Source organism: Rhinoderma darwinii, chromosome 2, assembly GCF_050947455.1.
Source record: "Rhinoderma darwinii isolate aRhiDar2 chromosome 2, aRhiDar2.hap1, whole genome shotgun sequence".
NCBI lineage: Eukaryota > Metazoa > Chordata > Amphibia > Anura > Rhinodermatidae > Rhinoderma > Rhinoderma darwinii.
Genome location: NC_134688.1, coordinates 207,996,714 through 208,008,878, shown reverse-complemented (window position 1 = coordinate 208,008,878; position 12,165 = coordinate 207,996,714). Strand labels below are relative to the sequence as shown.

The 12,165-nt window shown below is 39.7% G+C and overlaps 1 protein-coding gene across 1 annotated transcript in view; it reads right to left on the bottom strand.

Annotated features, from left to right (window-relative positions):
- The window catches only part of ABI3BP (ABI family member 3 binding protein), a 365,114-nt gene that overhangs the window by 274,581 nt on the left and 78,368 nt on the right, over positions 1–12,165 (bottom strand). The gene's annotated exons all lie outside the window — the stretch shown is intronic.

Sequence of the window (12,165 nt, the reverse complement as noted above, 5' to 3'; positions counted from 1 at the left end):
TTTAAATTCACAATATTCTATATATGACTCCTACTGATTTACACTGATTAATCTTTAATTATTAATGAAGTTTCATAATATTTGCGCATTTCATAGGTCGCAGTCAACTGCGCTATTGATTCCGTGAAAACAACGGAACCCATTCACAGCGGTGACAAACGGAAACCATTTGCAAAGTTTCCGTCACCATTGAGATCAATGGTGATGCAAACGGAAGCTAAGGTTTCTGTTTGCCTTTCCGTTGAGGGGTTAACCCGACGGAAACCTCCGACGGAACCCCTCAACGGAAGGGCAACGCCGATGTGAACAGGCCCTTAGTAATGAACAAGAAAAATGACAAGTAATCAAAACAAATTAACAAACAATGAGACAAAAAGAGAGCAGTCCCTACCTGTAAAAGCTTACAATCTAAATGGTACAGCACCTATAGAAACAGTTACAGCCATACTGTATATCCATGTGCATCTGATTTCATATGGAAGTATATGGAGGTTTTTTCTCACAGTCCGTGAGACAAACAATTGTGGCATGTTCCACTACATGCCCTATTAAGGAGGTATAGTCCACTAGAAGCATTGTTTTTATAATGTCTCTCCAATTTTACTGTCAAACCTGATCTGACATCGGGCGTGGAGAGCCGCAACTGCTGGTCAGTACAGTTGCCAAGGCAACTGTACGACACCGAGCGAGTACCTGTGCACGATACGCGCTGGGTGTAATTTGGTTGGCTCAGCGACTGGGCCACCCAGTTTGCAGTTGCATTTCTACATGTCCAATGTCAGATATGGTGGGAAAGTAACATTGGCGGGACTCTATAAGTAAAAATACTGTGATTTGCAAAGGCACCATACGGCTACACTCGGAATTCCTACGGCTCCGTATACAGTACCATAGGGACGCCTTGTATCGCTGTACAGGCTTTGTCATGTGCATGAGCCTAATTCTTTTGCATTATACATCATTGTTGCCAATAATCAGTAACAATGTATAGGAGCCATTCATTTAATATAAGTGGATCTAAACACAGCAAATGTAGAATACTTTAGGTAGATATTGAACACTTGACCATCTTAATCATCTGAATCCAGAAAGATATCATCAATAAAAAGAGAAAATGTTTTTTTCAATACTTCAATATATTTTTTTAGTTTCTAGATATACTTGGATATTCTTTAAAAAAAGTTTAGTCTGTATTATGGTTTGTCCTCACGTGACGTTTTTGTGTCTTTTTGGGACGTTGTGAAATATTTGGATGCGAAAACATATAAAAAAAAATGTCACATGTGAAAATTCTGTTTTGGCACAAAAAAACGAAACATAGTTATGTTGGGAAAGTAGTACCAATTTATGATATAATTAATTCATAAATAACAGAATGAGGGAAATTTAAAAACTTTCTTATAAACAGAGTAAACATTAACTCATCTCTATTTCTTGGCCTCATTACACTTCTTTTCAGGGCTGGAATACAGCTGTCGGAACTGCTGATTGATTGTTCTCCACAATTGCAGTAATGTAGAGCATGGGCACCAGAAAAGCTGCTAACCCATAATTCTCAGTGTCAAAAAATATGACCCTTTGTTTTTGAAGTTGTGCATCAAAGTGCATGTGGTATTAGGGGAATAGGACAAATGGACAAATGCTGTACATATGAACACAATGGGCACATTGTATCCAAATATTTTTTAATACTGATACTTTGCAAAGGGAGAACAAGACTTTTAATTTGGTAAACAAGTGTGCAAAATATATCAAAATGGCACACGCATTCGGCTTAAGTCGTCGCCCACTACACAAACTTTTCTTCCACTACATACAGTACATGTGTGAAAGTATTTTGTGTCAAAAACTAGTGTCAATAATAAGTTTGTGCCTTCATTGTTAAGCTATTTTTTTTATGCATCTGCTGTGCATGTTGCAAAATAAAATTAAAATAGTGCTTGTCTTGCATATATATGAAGTACACCAATTGGAAAAATGCACAATGTGCCACTTTTCTGCCACATTTGGTTTGATTTATGTGCCTCATTGTTTCCAATGAATAATGCCTCTGATATATGGAACAATACACCAAACGGTTCATGCACACTATGTATCTCTACGGTATGGTTCCGTAATCCAGAGCACATTTATATTGATCCATCCTGTACCTCTTATTTTATACATATATGATTCTGTATACATCCATGAGAAAATAATGTTAATATTCGCCAACACATTTCGTATTACAAAGATATTCTACTCTAGAAAAAGTGGCTCACGGAGAGCCATAATATGGACCACTTGTTAATGCCATGTGCATGCGCCCTTACATAAAGGGAGCGCTCACACGTTGTGTACTTTATTTGTATTTCCGCAGTGTAAAAATATGCTGCAGAAAACTACAATGTATGCCTATGGAAAAAATATTCTGCAACACAAACAGATTTCTCTAGTTCTTGCGTGGCAGAATATTTTTCCCATAGGCATACATTGTAAATTTTTCCACAGCGTAAGTTCACGCTGTGGAAATACAATGCAAGTATGCCACGTGTGAGTGCACCCTGATAGGAAAGAGGAAATCCTTACTGCAGAGGTAAGACAGTACAAAACAAAGTAATGCATTGAACTGAATCTCATCAAAGGAACACTTTCCTATATAATTTTTATCATTGTATTTTCCTTATTTAAGGGTTATTCCCATCTAAGACATTTATGGCATATCCACAGAATATGCCATAAATGTCTGATAGATGTGGATCCATGCTCTTGGACCCACATCTATGTTGAGAACGAGTGTCCCCGGACTCCAGTCCTGCCTGTTTAGGCAGGCATTATCAGTTGTTTCTGCAACTCCGATAGAAGTGCATGGAAGGAGCCAATGTTCCCTCTAAGTCTTTTTAGCTAGAAAGAGGTAAAGTTAGGAACCTGAGCGCTGTTCCTTCTAAATTGAGTGATCCAAAATAGCAGCAAATTAATGTTGCTGTGTAGCTCCATAATTTGCAATACTTTACCCTTCTTTACTTCTTTACTCAAGTTAGTATTCATACCTGGGCTAGAATAGAGAGAATAACATTCGTGGTATGATTTCTTATCAATTACTTTGACCTAAATATCTTTTTATTTTCCCAAGGAAATAATACACTGCAGTATCCTATTACTATATACTTAGTGTCTTCCATTCTTGTATAGTTTTTAATTAACACTTTTACTTCAACACATCAATGTATACTGTATATGGATTTAGGTGAACAAATCTTAGTTTTAGAAAAATTGTCCCACCTAGCGTCCCACATCTATGAAGCACATGTAACAGTTTGTATGGAAAAAAAAAAATCCAAATAGCCGGAGCCAGTTCCCACTAGGTGTAGAATGTTTTTTGTTTTTTTTTAAAGTGTTGTGATTGATGTATGAGCAGTGGACGTCTAACTGTTAGGGTATGTTCACACGAGGGCGTCCGTTACGGCTGAAATTACGGGGATGTTTCAGCCTGAAAACATCCCCGTAATTTCAGCCGTACCGGCATGTGCAGGCGCTTGAACGCCGCGTCAATTACGGCCATAATTAGCGCTGCTATTCATTGGAGTCAATGAATAACGGCTCCAATTACGGCCAAAGAAGTGACAGGTCACTTCTTTGACGCGGGCGTCTATTTACGCGCCGTCATTTGACAGCGGCGCGTAAATATACGCCTCGTGTGAACAGACAAACGTCTGCCCATTGCTTTCAATGGGCAGATGTTTGTCAGCGCTATTGAAGCGCTATTTTCAGACGTAATTCGGGGCAAAAACGCCCGAATTACGTCCGTAAATAGGCCGTGTGAACATACCCTTAGGTCCACCACCGATCACAGGTACAAAGGGACCTGTTTATAGCTGTACTATCTGTTTATAGCTTCCCACTTCCTATAATAAAGAGAACATAAACTGAAAATATATCTGTCACCTTGCAAAGGTAGTAAGGGTATGTTCACACACCTTAACAAAAAACGGCTGTAAAATACGGAGCTGTTTTCAAGGGAAAACAGCCTCTGATTTATAGCCGTTTTATACGCATCAGGCGATTTTTGATTTGTTTCTTACGGCAGTTTTTGGAGCTGTTTTCCTATTGACACAATGAAAAACAGCTCCAAAAACAACTCAAGAAGTGACATGCACTTCTTTTTTATGGGAATTTTTTTACGCTCCGTTTTTTAGAAACGGCGCATAAAAAAACGACCGGTGGGAACGAAACGCCACTTTTCCCATTGAAATCAATGGACAGATGTTTCCATATTTTTTGCCGTTTTTGGGGGGTTTACAGCCCGAAAAATGGCTAAAAATAGGCCGTGTGAACATACCCTAACACTTTCTATATCAAACAGAGATTGTCTGCTTAATGGTGGTACTACTTTTATGCACATAGGATATTGGCACAGTAAGGTGGTATTAGTTATCTTACGCTGTTCTGTGCAATGCCCATGAAAAACTAACATGACAAATGACAATATGTAACCAAGTGAAAATTCATGCCCATACTGCACTGCCATATTGCACTGCATAAAGAATATACACTAACGCACGTCAAGCTGAAATATAGTGCCCTATATTATTGGACCAGTATGTGATAACTGAAAAACTCCAAAACATAACTGCAGCAGACCAATATACAATATTCACATCTTTATTAGTACAAGGGGTATTCTAAGGATGGTTTTACATCGCTAGATTTAATTTCGGGTAACGAGAGTTGATCGACAATATAGCACGTTGATCGTTGCTCGTTTAGCTCCATTTACATGGAGCAATGGTCGGAATGTATGGGGATGAACTATCCTTAATACGATCGTTCGTACTCATACATTTTGCATTGTGTTGACGGGATATCTGTTTACATGGGAGATGTGCTGCCGACAAGCAATCATTCTTTTGGCCGCATAAAAGATGTGATCAGCCGATGAATGAACGAATGTTTATCGGCTGATCACTGCATTGTTTACACAGGGCAATGATTGGGAACAAGTGCTCGTTTGTAAAAAGGCCTTAAAGCACGGACAGACATTATGAACTAAGACGTACATAAATATGGGCTGTCACTTTAAACATCATACTTAGTAATTATAGTAAAGCGCTTCTGAGTAGTAAATGGCAAGTGTCATATAACCATAGTCTACTGAATAAATTAAATCTAACTGCTTTTATCATATCAAAAGTGGAAATGCTAACCATGTATAATAGTACATACTGTATATAAATATAACAAAATGATAGCCAAATATTACGCAAGAGTAATACCCACGTTTCAAAATGAAGAGTCTAGGGGTGCATTCCTAGGCCGTCTTCCTTTTTCCATGAGAGTACTACTTCATTTTTTATTTTGGAATATAAGGTTCAGAAATTTACAGTAGGTGATAAAAAGTCTGGCACATTTTTTTTTACCACTAGTGACAAGCAGAAAATGTACATTTGTAAAATCTACAGTTATCTAAAATCTACTTTCTGGCACGCCTTGACTTCTACGCTCAGATTATATGATTATGGGATTACTGTGTTCAGACAATTTGGACTCCTTTCCTCTAATAAAATACGATACTCTGCTTCATGTGATCAGAACACCCGGCTCAATAGGCAGGACTTACATATAATCCAAAATAAAACCATTCAGGCTTCCTTTACTTTACAGTCAAAAACATTAATGTCCTTCTGTATCCTACTCAAAGTAGATGTATTAGGTAAATAAGTGCATTAAGCATTTGCCAGCATGCTTCCCCAAACATTAAAATATTGTTTTCTCAGCTGAGAAGAAGCAAACTGATAACTGGAAATTACCCTCGTTGGAGCCAAATGTTACTTGTCTATTGTTTTTATTACATGGCTTTATAATATAGTACAGTTTGTAAAATGTTAAACTCAAGTACCTTTGTTTAACATTATTTATAATTTAACCCCTTCCTGCCGCTGCCATTTTTTGGATTTTCACTATAGTTTTTTCCTCGCCTTCTTCCAAATGTCATACCTTATATATATTTCTATAAAAAAAATATTTGTGGGGTGGAATAGGAAAAGAACTGCGATTCCTCAATCTTTTGGGTGGTTTTGTTTTTACGGCGTTCACTGTGTGGTAAAAATGACATGTTAACTTTATTCTGCGGGTCAATATGATTACGGCCATACCAAATTTATGTATATTTTTTTTATGTTTTACTACTTTTACGTATTGATTGCTAAAAATTGATTGCTAAAAATAAAATTTGAGTTTTGTCGCCATATTCTGAGAGCGATAACTTTTTTTTCCGTCGATTGAGCAGTATCAAGGTTTATTTTTTGCAGGGCAAGCTGTAGTTTCTATTGGTGCCATTTTTGGGTACATGAGACTTCTTTTCATCACTGTTTATAAATTTTTTTGTGGGAAATGAAGTGTCCAAAAAACAGCGATTCTAATAAATATTATTATTAATGACATATTGTAATAGTTCGGACGTTTATGGACGTGGCGATACCAGGTATGTTCATTTTTTATTTTATTTTTACATTGTCCCTGGGGAAAATGGGTAAAGGTTGTCCTAGCACTGTACCATCATCTAATGTTACCAATGATCCAGCAGCTGTGTTGATATAGAGCTACAGCCGCTTTACATGGCTAAAGTAACGGATACGATAAAATACAGGTTCTTACAATAACCAAGACATTTCTGATCAACACATATTTACACATGTAGCCATTGTTATCTTGACTTTTAACACATTAAATACACAGTGTCAAGATCCTTTATCTTGACATTTTCAATGACTTTTCAATGGTTTTAGTTGTGTGATATCACGCTGCAGCAAGTTATCAGAGTCAAGATAAAGATGGCTACATCCGTACTTTGTCCTAGGACAATATTATTGCCTTAACCAATGGATAATGTACACAACGTTTGTATTCCAAACATATAAGAATTTTCTGCTATATTAGGCAGCTCCTTTTGATGCCTATGAGACAAAATTATAGACTGATTTCTACAAGGCAATGCACTAAGCATGGACCCTCAAGATGACATACATATTACTAACCCATAAATACTTTATGGGGCCTCTAATAATAATAATAATAATCTTTATTTATATAGCGCCAACATATTACGCAGCACTTTACAATTTAGAGGGAACATGAAACAAACAATATCAGACATTACATAGTGACAAAGTTCATTTACAATTCAAACCTGGGGAGTGAGGACCCTGCTCGCAAGAGCTTACAATCTATGAGGACATAAGGGAGACACAAAGTGTAACAGTGTTTGTTCTGCACAATAGTCCGGCCATTTTTATACACATGCGGTGGTAACATAAAGCTGCATGAGCCGGTCACCAGCCACTATCCGTGTATGACGGACATGAAGAGAAGGAGTGTGAGGGAATCTTATTCTGATGACTAATCTAAATGGAGGGCCATGGAAAGGAGTCAGATTAGGGAATGTTATAGGCCTGTCTAAATAGATGTGTTTTCAGGGCACGTTTAAAACTGTGGATATTGGGAATTAATCGGATTGTCTGGGGTAGCACATTCCAGAGGACGGGTGCAGCACGAGAGAAATCCTGGAGACGGTAGTGGGAGGTTCGGATTATGGAGGATTTTAATCTAAGGTCGTTGGCAGAACGTAGAGCCCGAGTAGGGTGGTAGACAGAGATGAGGGAGGAGATGTAAGGAGGTGCAGCACTGTGGAGAGCTTTGTGGGTGAGAGTAATAAGTTTGAATTTTATTCGGAAGGGGATGGGCAACCAGTGCAGTGACTGGCACAGATTAGAGGCGTTGGTGTAGCGGTTGGTCATAAAGATGAGCCTGGCTGCTGCATTGAGGATAGATTGGAGAGGGGAGAGTTTAGTGAGGGGAAGACCGACTAGTAATGAGTTACAGTAGTCAAGACGAGAGTGAATCAGAGCAACAATGAGAGTTTTGGCAGTTTCCTCCGTAAGAAAAGAGCGGATTCTGGAGATGTTTTTGAGGTGAAAATGACAGGAGCGTGAAAGTGATTGTATGTGAGGAGTAAAGGAAAGATCTGAGTCAAAAATAACCCCGAGACAGCGGGCGTGCTGCTTAGAAGTTATGATAGTGCCACACACAGAGATGGAGACATCAGGTTTAGGGAGGTTAGTAGATGGTGGGAACACAAGGAGCTCAGTTTTAGAAAGATTCAGTTTCAGATAGAGAGAGGACATGATGTTAGAGACAGCGGACAGACAATCACTGGTGTTCTGTATTAGAGCAGGGGTGATGTCACGGGAAGAGGTATATAATTGGGTGTCATCAGCGTAGAGATGGTACTGGAAGCCAAATCTGCTGATGGTTTGTCCAATAGGAGCTGTGTAGAGAGAAAAGAGGAGTGGACCTAGGACTGATCCCTGAGGAACCCCGATATCAAGGGGAAGAGGAGAAGAGGTGGAACCAGCAAATGACACACTGAATGAGCGGTCAGAGAGATAGGAGGAAAACCAAGAGAGAGCCGCGTCCTTGAGGCCAATAGAGTGGAGCATGTTAAGTAGGAGTTTGTGGTCTACAGTGTCAAAGGCTGCAGAGAGATCCAAAAGAATCAGGAGAGAGGATTTACCGTCCGATTTAGCCGCCAAGAGATCATTTGAGACTTTAGTAAGGGCAGTTTCTGTGGAGTGTAGAGTGCGGAAACCAGATTGTAAGGGGTCAAGAATGGAGTTAGCAGAGAGATAGCGGATAAGGCGAGAGTAGACCAAGCGTTCCAGGAGTTTGGAGATGAAGGGCAGATTAGAGACTGGTCGGTAGTTGGCAGCGCTGGATGGGTCAAGTGTTGGTTTTTTCAATAATGGGTTTATAATGGCATGTTTAAAAGCGGAGGGAAAGATACCAGAGGAAAGAGAGAGGTTAAATATTTTAGTGAGGTGACTAGTGACAGCTGGGGAGAGGGACTGGAGGAGGTGTGAGGGGACAGGATCACTAGGGCAGGTAGTAGGACGAGAAGAAGAGAGGAGCCTCGAGACTTCTTCTTCAGTTATTGGGTCAAATGCTGAGAGTGAAGAAGAGGGAGTGCGGGGGGGAAGGGGATCGATGTTACTAGGGGACTGGGAGATAATATCATGCCGGATGTTGTCAATTTTAACTTTAAAATAATTGGCCAGGTCTTCAGCACTGAGATCTGTGATTGGCGTCTGCACTTTAGGACTAAGGAGGGAGTGAAAAGTATCAAAGAGGCGTTTTGGATTATTAGATAGTGTGGAGATGAGAGAAGTGAAGTAGACTTGTTTGGCGCGGTGAAGGGCAGAGTTGTAAGTTTTGAGCATAAATTTGTAATGGAGGAAATCTGCATCCAAATGCGATTTTCTCCACAGTCGTTCAGCACATCTCAAGCACCGGTGAAGAAAGCGGGATTGAGGCGTGTGCCAGGGTTGTCGTCGTCTTTGTCGGGTGGTTCGGAGTGTAGTGGGGGCTGCTTCATCCAATGCATTTTTGAGAGTGTTATTATAAAGTTTGGCAGCCAGATTGGGACAGGAGAGGGAAGAGATAGGGGACAATGAGGACTGTAGACTGTCTATGAGTTTCACAGTGTTAATGGCATGTAGATTTCTGTATGTCTGATACGTAGGGATGACCTGAGGAGGCAGAGAATATTTGATAGTAAAGCAGAGAAGATTGTGGTCAGAAAGCGGGAGAGGAGAGTTAATAAAGTCAGAAACTGAGCAGAGCCGGAAGAAGACCAGGTCAAGTGAATGCCCGTCTTCATGTGTAGGAGAGTTAGTAAGTTGTGACAGACCGAGGGACGAGGTTAAAGATAGAAACTGGGAGGCAGATGAGGAGATTGGGTTATCAATGGGGATGTTGAAGTCACCCATGATGAGAGTGGGTGTTTCAGAGGATAGAAATTGTGGAAGCCAGGCAGCAAAATGATCCAGGAATTGGCGGGGTGAGCCCGGTGGGCGGTAGACAACTGCCACTCGGAGGGGAAAAGGGTGAAAGAGTCTGAGGGTGTGGACTTCAAAAGAGGGAAATGTGAGTGAGGGGACCGGGGGAATGACCTGGAAAGTGCAGTGTGGGGAAAGAAGTATACCTACTCCTCCACCCTGCCTGTTCTCAGTTCTGGGGGCATGAGAGAACTGGAGACCACCATAAGATAGAGCAGCAGGGGAAGCAGTGTCAGACAGGTGTAGCCATGTTTCTGTAAGAGCCAGAAGGTTGAGAGAGTTAGAAAGGAATAAGTCATGAATAAAGGTGAGTTTGTTGCACACGGACCGAGAGTTCCAGAGAGCACAGTTAAAAGAGACAGGAGAAGACATACAAGGAATGGCAAGAAGATTTGCAGGGTTTCTATGTGTGGCAGGTAAGTGGTTGAGCTTGGCAGAAGAAAAGGGAGGCCCAGGGTTGGGAGAGATGTCCCCTGCAGCTAGTAGCAGGAGAATGCAGAGAGACAGCATATGGTTATGTGATTTATGAGAGTGATTTTTATGTTGGGCAGTGGGATGAGATGGGTTAAGTTGACTGAGGAAAGTGAATAGTGAATGGGAGCTGTACATGGGCGAGGCAAGGAGAGAGGGACTGATGTAGACTGTTTTTGGGCAAGTCTTAAATGGGTGATAGGATTGAAAACCAAGAGCAGCTATAATGATGAGAGCGGTGGCAAACATCTTTGTTTACAGATAGTTAGAAATCTAATATTGAGAGCGTGGGCTAGTTTGTCTGGTTTGGTAATGCAGCTTACCTGTCACTGACCTTGTGCAACTGCCATGTATAACTGCCAGGACACTTTGACAATATGACACTTAGACAGAGATGACTTCTGCCGTCGTGCCCCCCTGCACGAGTGCCTTCCCCATATGCTACATCTAAATTTATAGGGGAGTAGATGCTCAGATCTAGGCCTAATTAAGCTCATTCAGCTATTAATCAAATCAACTAGACACATGAGGTGAAAAGCTATGCAGAGATAAACAAACAAACTAGCAGGTCTGGATGATCATAAAACTTAACGACGATCAAACACTTTGACAAAACTTTGAGATAACATTAGACTATATAGCAAGACAGGAAAGCAGAGTTATATACCATAAAATAACAGTTTCAGCTTTTTGAAATGCAGCTACAGCAGGGATGAGGTTCATGCAGGAATGAAATGGATTATATACCATAAAATAACAGTTTCAGCTTTTTGAAATGCAGCTACAGCAGGGATGAGGTTCATGCAGGAATGAAATGGATTATATACCATAAAATAACAGTTTCAGCTTTTTGAAATGCAGCTACAGCAGGGATGAGGTTCATGCAGGAATGAAATGGATTATATACCATAAAATAACAGTTTCAGCTTTTTGAAATGCAGCTACAGCAGGGATGAGGTTCATGCAGGAATGAAATGGATTATATACCATAAAATAACAGTTTCAGCTTTTTGAAATGCAGCTACAGCAGGGATGAGGTTCATGCAGGAATGAAATGGATTATATACCATAAAATAACAGTTTCAGCTTTTTGAAATGCAGCTACAGCAGGGATGAGGTTCATGCAGGAATGAAATGGATTATATACCATAAAATAACAGTTTCAGCTTTTTGAAATGCAGCTACAGCAGGGATGAGGTTCATGCAGGAATGAAATGGATTATATACCTGTATGAAGAGAAGAGAGATGGATGTTAGATCTGTGCCATGTATAACTGCCAGGACACTTTGACAATATGACACTTAGTTACCGTATTTTTGCCTGGTAGTAATGATTTTAGTACAGAATACCTCTGTAAAACAGCAAGCAATGGAATACATCACAAGTTTTTTTATGGAATCCAGGAAAAAAACCAAACCTCTGTTTGCTCCTGTGTAAAAAAAATGGAGGTACAGTACGGGCCCATAGCAGTGAATGGGCATGAAACATTAGTCATATATAAATATTGTATGTATATGTATATATATATATATATATATATATATATATATATATATATATATATATATATTTATATATATATACTGTATATATATACACTACTGTTCAAAAGTTTAGGGTCACTTAGAAATTTCTTTATTTTTGAAAGAAAAGCACAGTTTTTTTCAATGAAGTTAACATTAAATTAATCAGAAATACACTCTATACATTGTTAATGTGCTAAATGACTATTCTAGCTGCAAACGTCTGGTTTTTAATGCAATATCTACATAGGTATGTAGAGGCCCATTTCCAGCAACCATCACTCCAGTGTTCTAATGGTAC